Genomic DNA, 8,682 nt, shown 5'->3' with positions numbered 1-8,682 from the left:
TTTACCTGTGACAGCCCCAACTCAGGATGAAGGTGGAGGAGTCATGCTGTGCAGCTCTTAGGGTTAGCAGCAGTTAGCTTGGTATACTGAACCCACTTACTGTTGTTTCAGTTGTAAAACTGGGAGATACAGTATATAGTTGGGATTCCAGAATATCATGGCTATCAGTAGGTCATGTAAACAACTTCACTGAGAATTTATCTTCTGGGTAACTGACATTATTGCAGAGTAGGAAGCCTATAAATGTATCAGGAATATGTGACGCAACACCCCGCTAGGAGTCAATTCAGAAAGCAAACCAGATTCTGAATGCGATTCCAAATGTTCCTCATTCATAACATTAAAAATAGTTTGAAATTCAGTGTACTTCCTGACTGGAATTTAAATTAACTTCGTACTATAAGGAAAATGTGTTTCTATGAGTGAGTGAGTGAGTGAGTGAGTGAGTGAGTGAGTGAGTGAGTGAGTGAGTGAGTGAGTGAGTGAGTGAGTGAGTGAGTGAGTGAGTGAGTGAGTTGAGTGAGTGAGTGAGTGATGAGTGAGTGAGTGAGTGAGTGAGTGAGAGTGAGTTGAGTGAGTGAGTGAGTGAGTGAGTGAGTGAGTGAGTGAGTGAGTGAGTGAGTGAGTGAGTTGAGTGAGTGAGTGAGTGAGTGAGTGAGTGAGTGAGTGAGTGAGTGAGTGAGTGAGTGAGTGAGTGAGTGAGTGAGTGAGTGAGTGAGTGAGTGAGTGAGTAGTGAGTGAGTGAGTGAGTGAGTGAGTGAGTGAGTGAGTGACGTGAGTGAGTGTGAGTGAGTGAGTGAGTGAGTGAGTGAGTGAGTGAGAGTGAGTGAGTGAGTGAGTGAGTGAGTGAGTGATGAGTGAGTGAGTGGTGAGTGATGAGTGAGTGAGTGAGTGAGTGAGTGAGTGAGTGAGTGAGTGAGTGAGTGAGTGAGGTGAGTGAGTGAGTGAGGAGTGAGTGAGTGAGTGAGTGAGTGAGTGAGTAGTGAGTGGAGTGAGTGAGTGAGTGAGTGAGTGAGTGAGTGAGTGGGTGGTGGTGTGGTGGGGTGGGGGGTGGGTGGGTGGGTGGGGTGGTGGGTGGTGGTGTGGGGTGGTGTGTGTGAGATGAGTGAGTGAGTGAGTGAGTGAGTGAGTGAGTGAGTGAGTGGCTGTTTTGTATTTGTATTTGTATTTATTATGGATCCCCATTAGCTGCTGCTTCCTGGGGTCCAGCAAAATTAAGGCAGTTTATACAATTTTAACTCCACCACTACTAAATATCTACAGTACTAAATCCACGTGTATGTATAGTGCGTATGTTATCATGTATGTGTATGCATGTGTCTGTGCCAATGTTTGTGTTGCTTCACAGTCCCCGCTGTTCCATAAGGTGATTTATTATCTGTTTTTTACATCTAATTTCACTGCTGGCATGAGTTACTTGATGTGGAATAGAGTTCCATGTAGTCATGGCTCTATGTAGTACTGGGTGGTCTGTTCCATAGTCTGTTCTGGACTTGGGGACTGTGAAGAGACCTCTTGTGGCATGTCTTGTGGGGTATGCATGGGTGTCAAAGCTGTGTGCCAGTAGTTTAGACAGACAGCTCGGTGCATTCAATATGTCAATACCTCTCATAAATAAAAGTAGCGATGAAGTCAATCCATGAAGTCAATCCACTTTCAGCCAGGAGAGATTGACATGCATATTATTAATATTAGCTCTCTGTGTACATCCAAGGGCCAGCCGTGCTGCCCTGTTCCGAGCCAATTGCAATTTTCCTAAGTCCTTTTTTTGTGGCACCTGACCACACGACTGATCTGTAGTCAAGGTGCGACAAAACTAGGGCCTTGATGATAGTGTTGTTAAGAAGGCAGAGCATCGCTTTACTATCGACAGACCTCTCCCCATCTTAGCTACTATTGCATCAATATGTTTTGACCATGACAGTTTACAATCTAGGGTTACTCCAAGCAGTTCATTCATCTCAACTTGCTCAACTTTCACATTATTTATTAAAACATTTAGTTGAGGTTTAGGGTTTGGTGAGTGTTTTGTTCCAAATATAGGGCTAACTTTATTCCTTGCCACCCACTTTGAAACTAACTACAGCTCTTTGTTGAGTGTTGCAGTTATTTCAGTTGCTGTAGTAGCTGACGTGTATAGTGTTGAGTCATTCGCATACATAGACACTCTGGCTTTACTAAAGGTTAGTGGCATGTCGTTAGTATAAAGAAAAAAAAGCAAGGGGCCTAAACAGCTACCCTGGGGAATTGKTGATTCTAACTGGATTATATTTGAGAGGTTTCCATTAAAGAACACCCTCTGTGTTCTGTTAGACAAGTAACTCTTTATCCACATTATAGCAGGGGGTGTAAATCCATAACACATTTTTCCAGCAGCAGACAATGTCAAAAGCTGCAATAAAATCTTACAAGACAGTCCCCACAATCATTTTATCATCAATTTCTGTCAGCCAATCATCAGTCATTTGTGTAAGTGCTGTGCTTGTTGAATGACCTTCCCTATAAGTGTGCTGAAAGTCTGTTGTCAATTTGTTTACTGTGAAATAGCATTGTATCTGGTCAAACACTATTTTTTCCAGAAGTTTACTAAGGGTTGGTAACAGGCTGATTGGTCGGCTATTTGAGCCAGTAAAGGGGGCTTTACTATTCTTGGGTAGCGGAATGACTTTAGCCTCCCTCCAGGTCTGAGGGCACATGCTCTCTAGTAGGCTTAAATTGAAGATGTGGCAAATAGGAGTGTCAATATCGTCTGCTATTATCCTCAGTAATTTTCCTTCCAGATTGTCAGACCCCGGGGGCTTGTCATTGTTGATAGACAACAATAATTCCACACTGACTACGGAACTCAAAAGTACAATTCTTGTCTTTCATATATACTTGGATGTGTAGTGTCAGCATTTATTGCTGGCATGTCATTCCTAAGTTTGCTTGCCAATGAAAAAGTCATTAAAGTAGTTTGCAATATCAGTGGGCTTTGTGATGAATGAGCCATCTGATTCAATGAATGAAAGAGCCGAGTTGGCTTTTTTCCCAAAAATTTCCTTTAAGGTGCCTCAAAGCTTTTTACTGTCATTCTTTATATATTTTATCTTTGTTTCATAGTGTAGTGTAGTTTACTTTTATTTAGTTTAGTCACATGATTTCTTAATTTGCACTATGTTTGACAATCAGTTGGGCTGCCGGACTAAATTGCCATACCTTTTGCCTCATCCCTCTCAACCATACAATTTTTCAATTCCTCATCAATCCAAGGGGATATAACAGTTTTCACAGTCATTTTCCTAATGGGTGCGTGCTTATTAGTAACAGGAATAAGTAGTTTCATAAATGCGTCAAGTGCAGCATCTGGTTGCTCCTCATTACACACCACAGACCAGCAAATTTTCTTTACATCATAAACATATGAATCACTACAAAACTTCTTGTATGACTTCTTATACACCATATTAGGCCCAGCCTTTGGAACTTTGGTTTTCCTAGATATGGCTATTATATTGTGATCACTACATCCTAAGGATTTGGATACTGCTTTAAAGCAAATATCTGCCGCATTAGTAAAGATGTGATCAATACATGTTGATGATTTAATTCCTGTGCTGTTTGTAACTACCCTGGTAGGTTGACTGACAACCTGATCCAGGTTGCAGGCACTGGTTACAGTTTGAAGTTTTTTCCTGGGTGGGCAGCTTGATGAAAGCCAGTCAATATTTAAATCACCCAGAAAATATACTTCTCTGTTGATATCACATACATTATCAAGCATTTCACACATATTATCCAGATACTGACTGTTAGCACTTGGTGGTCTATAGCAGCTTCCCACAAGAATGGGCTTTAGTTGAGGCAGATGAACCTGTAGCCATACTACTTCAACAGTATTTAACATTAGATTGTCTCTAAGCTTTACAGGAATGTGGTTCTGAATATAGACCTCAACACCGCCTCTGTTGGCATTTCTGTCTTTTCGGTAGATGTTCTAACCATATATTGCTACCACTGTAACATCAAAGGTATTATATATGTGAGTTTCAGAGATAGTCAGAATATGAATGTAATCTGTTACAAGCAAGTTATTGACTTCATGGACCTTGTTTCTTAGGCTACATATGTTCATATGGGCTATTTTTAGCACTTTTCTGGGTTGCTTGATTGTTTTTAATGCTTTACTGGGAAGCTTATCAGAGATAGACTTACTCATGTTATTTACTTTGGAGKTGATAGTGCACGGTGAGCTGCATAAAGTGGTCTTCCTACTATTGCTGTTGCTTAAAAAAAAAGACTTTACAATCTCTTCTCTGGCCCTCAGCATTTGACTGCAGTACCTCCTAATCAGGGCTGGGTTGCTTACTATCTAAATGTAATCCYTTACAGTTACTAGTTACCAGTCCAAAATTGTAATCAGTAAAGTAATTTTTGGATTACCCAAACTCAATAATATAATCTTATTACATTCTGTTACTTTTAAATTACTTTCCCCCTGAGAGGCATTAGAAGAAGACAAAAATGTATGTTACATATTGAACGACATCTATTGCAGGAAAAATCTATGTTAAACTTTACATAGCTGGTCATATATGGATGTTAAAATGTACTTTATGGGTTGGTTGTGTGGCTTCTTCTAAACCATCTCTTTCTACTACATATAATAATACGATTCAATTATATCTTTACATTAAAAACCGAAGTCTATCAGAATTCCAGTCATTCCAATAAATGTTATACCCCTTGATCTTCAAGAATAGGACTTGGAAATATGGATTAGCCCAATTGTTTTACCTGAGCATGACCCCAAAACTAAGGATTTATTAGCCAGCCCTACTCTTGTTAATGATTTTGTTGTCATGTAGGACTGATTGGACTCATTGATTCGAGTTGAAAAATAAATGCTGRGCTCATGTAATGGCATGCTTTGAGCACTACTGAAAAGTGATCTTTACATGTGAAAAATGAATGCCATATGCTACATTTGCTATAGGCCTATTGTTACCCTTTGAGTTGGTGACACTTTGATATCTTGATAAAATGCAGCTGTTTAAAGGGAAAATCCACAGATGAAACAATAACAAAACGACCGCCCCGCCTCTGTTTTGGTAAAAAGCTGAAGGATGGGCCTGGAGAAATGTAACCACTCTCAGATTAATAGACAGAGCTATGGATGCAAGGACTGACAATCCATGATACAAAAAATATTGTTTTAAGCATGTTATGAGGCTATACAGTGTTTGTTTACATTTACAATGATTACAAACATTGGAGTAAAACAACCTTATATTTTGGGTTCTCATGGAGTGTGAGAGTTGAACTAAGCATTTACAAGTTATATTCTTCACGAATCAATGGATATATATAAATATATAATGTATAAATCCAAAAAAGGATGTAGCAACTACAGATTGCCCCTTTAAGTCTATCAAACGTGTGCAAGTTTGAGCATGTGTCCATTAGGCTTATGGATTTATTTATTTTTTATCATCATGAATTAGATTGAGCAATAAAACCCCACTTTTATTCCATAGTCTTGGATCCGCACTATGCAGCTGTTGCAAGGGCGCATTTTTCACTGGCTGTCCACTGGTTTAAAAAACAATGATTGATAGGCAGTTTAAACTTCTTGAATTCAACCATTATTGGGTTCAAATACACATTTAGATTTGTGAAAAGCCATCCACAACAACCAGAATCCGTAAGGCGCAAATAGCTAAATGAGAGAGCAGCAGTGTGATTCAAATCAATGCGCTATGTAGATATCAATAATAAGTGCTATCCGTATCGCCGTAGACTACACCACTGCTGTCATCCTTACCTCCAAACCTTTATTCAAATTGGATAATCTTTGGATGCTGACAGCAGTCGCACCATTGGAAGACATAGCTTGGACTGTAGCCGACAAAACCCTATTCCTACTCTTTTCCCGCGATCCATCAAACACATTTGATGTGTCATTTTTTTCGCACACATGCTTTCTGAATGCAAAAGTTATCCTCGAAGAAATCATCTAGTTTTTCAAAAGTATCTGTAATCTCATTATAATATTTTAGCTGGTAATGTCACGGATTACAGTTACCGTTTTTGTAATCCRTTACATGTAACAGATTACATGTAATCCGTTACTCCCTAACCCTGCTCCTAATTCAGTGTGCACTTGTACAGATTCCTCCTGCTCCTGATGGGCGTTGATTCTAACCATTATTTCTGTGTTCAGAGAGTGCCACCCTGTGGTCATTTAGTGGTTGTTACATGTTATACATTCTCTGCATGAAAACCTATTACAAGTAAGAGTGAGAATTCCGCAGGATAAAAGAAGATTTTAAACAATGACTGCATGCAAAGGTTCAATATTGATATGCATCGTGGTAGTGGTATGTCACTATTGTTTTTTTTGTTGCCAACCTTACTTTGCTACCTGACAACTTTACGGTTTTTACTTTTTAATTACCGTTTATATTTTTAGTTTTTCCCTCACAACTTTTTTTTTTCATTCAACTTTTTCACTACGGACGCTTTATCTGGACATGGTTCGTCAGCACCTTCAACAGCCGAAGCTAAGTAGTAACATTAACATGATGCCTTCTAATTGCAGTCGCTGTACTCATAATATACAGGAGAACGATCGCCTTACGGCGAGGATGGCTGTGCTGCAAGCCCAGCTTCAGACGCAATCGTTAGGCAAGGGTCATTTCAGTGTAGTCTATGCCACCAGTAGGTACAGATAGTAGTATAAATCCCCTCGCACAGTCCCCGCAGCCGGACAACTTTCTCATGGCTTCTGGAGGGAAATGCTGTAGGAATGCTCAACCGGTGTCGCTCATTAATACGTTTGCAATCGCAACAAATAATCTGCTCAGACCCCAACCAAGGAGCATCAAAAGTCGTGCTATAAATTCTCAGACAACACAAAGATTCCTTGATGCCCTTCCAGACTCCTTCTGCCTACCCAAGGACGTCAGAGGACAAAAATCAGTTAACCACCTAACTGAGGAACTCAATTTAACCTTGCGCAATACCCTAGATGCAGTTGCACCCCTAAAAACTAAAAAACATTTGTCATAAAAACTAGCTCCCTGGTATACAGAAAAATACCCGAGCTCTGAAGCAAGCTTCCAGAAAATTGGAACGGAAATGGCGCCACACCCAAACTGGAAGTCTTCCGATTAGCTTGGAAAGACAGTACCGGCAGTATCGAAGAGCCCTCACTGCTGCTCGATCATCCTATTTTTCCAACTTAATTGAGGAAAATAAGAACAATCCAACATTTATTTTTGATACTGTGGCAAAGCTAACTAAAAAGCAGCATTCCCCAAGTGAGGATGGCTTTCACTTTCAGCAGTATATAAATTCATGAACTTCTTTGAGGAAAAGATCATGATCATTAGAAAAGCAAATTACAGACTCCTCTTTTAAATCTGCGTATTTCCTCCAAAAGCTTAGCTGTTCTGAGTCCTGCACAACTCGGCAGGACTAGGATCAAGAGAGACACTTAAGTGTGTTAGTTACTATATCTCTTGACACAATGATGAAAATAATCATGGGCCTCTAAACCTTCAAAGCTGCATACTATTCCAACTAAACTACTTAAAGAAGCTGCTTCATGTGCTTGGCCCTCCTATGTTGAACATAATAAACGGCTTCTCTATCCACCGGATGTGTACCAAACTCACTAAAAGTGGCAGTAATAAAGCCTCTCTTGAAAAAGCCAAACCTTGACCCAGAAAATATAAAAAACTATTCGGCCTATATATCGAATCTTCCATTCCTCTCAACATTTTAGAAAAGCTGTTGCGCAGCAACTCACTGCCTTCCTGAAGACAAACAATGTATACGAAATGCTTCAGTCTGGTTTTAGACCCCATCATAGCACTGAGACTTCACTTGTGAAGGTGGTAAATGACCTTTAATGGCGTCAGGACCGAGGCTCTGCATTCTGTTCCTCGGCTACTAGACCTTAGTGCTGCCTTTTGATACCATCGATCACCACGTTCTTTTGGAGAGATTGGAAACCCAAATTGGTCAACACGGACAAGTTTCTGGCCTGGTTTAGATCTTATCTGTCGGAAGATATCAGTTTGGTCTCTGTGAATGGTTTGTCCTCGGACAAATCAACTGTACATTTCTGTGTTCCCAAGGTTCCGTTTTAGGACCACTATTTGTTTTCACTATATATTTTACCTCTTGGGAATGTCATTCGAAAACATAATGTTAACTTTCACTGCTATGCGGATAACACACAGCTGTACATTTCAATGAAACATGGTGAAGCCCCAAAATTGCCCTCGCTAGAGGGCCTGTGTTTTCAGACATAAGGAAGTGGATGGCTGCAAACGTTCTACTTTTAAACTCGGACAAAACAGAGATGCTTGTTCTAGGTCCCAAGAAACAAAAGAGATCTTCTGTTGAATCTGACAATTAATCTTGATGGTTGTAAAGTCGTCTCAAATAAAACTGTGGAAGACCTCGCGCGTTACTTCTGGACCCTGATCTCTCTTTTTGACGAACATATCAAGACTGTTTTCAAGGACAGCTTTTTTCCATCTACGTAACATTGCATGCAAAAATCTTGAAATGTTTCCTGTCCAAAAATGATGCAGAAAAATTAATCCATGCTTTTGTTACTTCTAGGTTAGACTACTGCAATGCTCTACACTTTCCGGCATCCCGGATGAAAAGCACTAAAAATCTCTCTGG

The sequence above is a fragment of the Salvelinus sp. IW2-2015 genome, linkage group LG23 (assembly GCF_002910315.2).
Source record: "Salvelinus sp. IW2-2015 linkage group LG23, ASM291031v2, whole genome shotgun sequence".
NCBI classification, from domain to species: Eukaryota; Metazoa; Chordata; class Actinopteri; order Salmoniformes; family Salmonidae; genus Salvelinus; species Salvelinus sp. IW2-2015.
Note: the sequence above shows the minus strand (reverse complement) of the source record.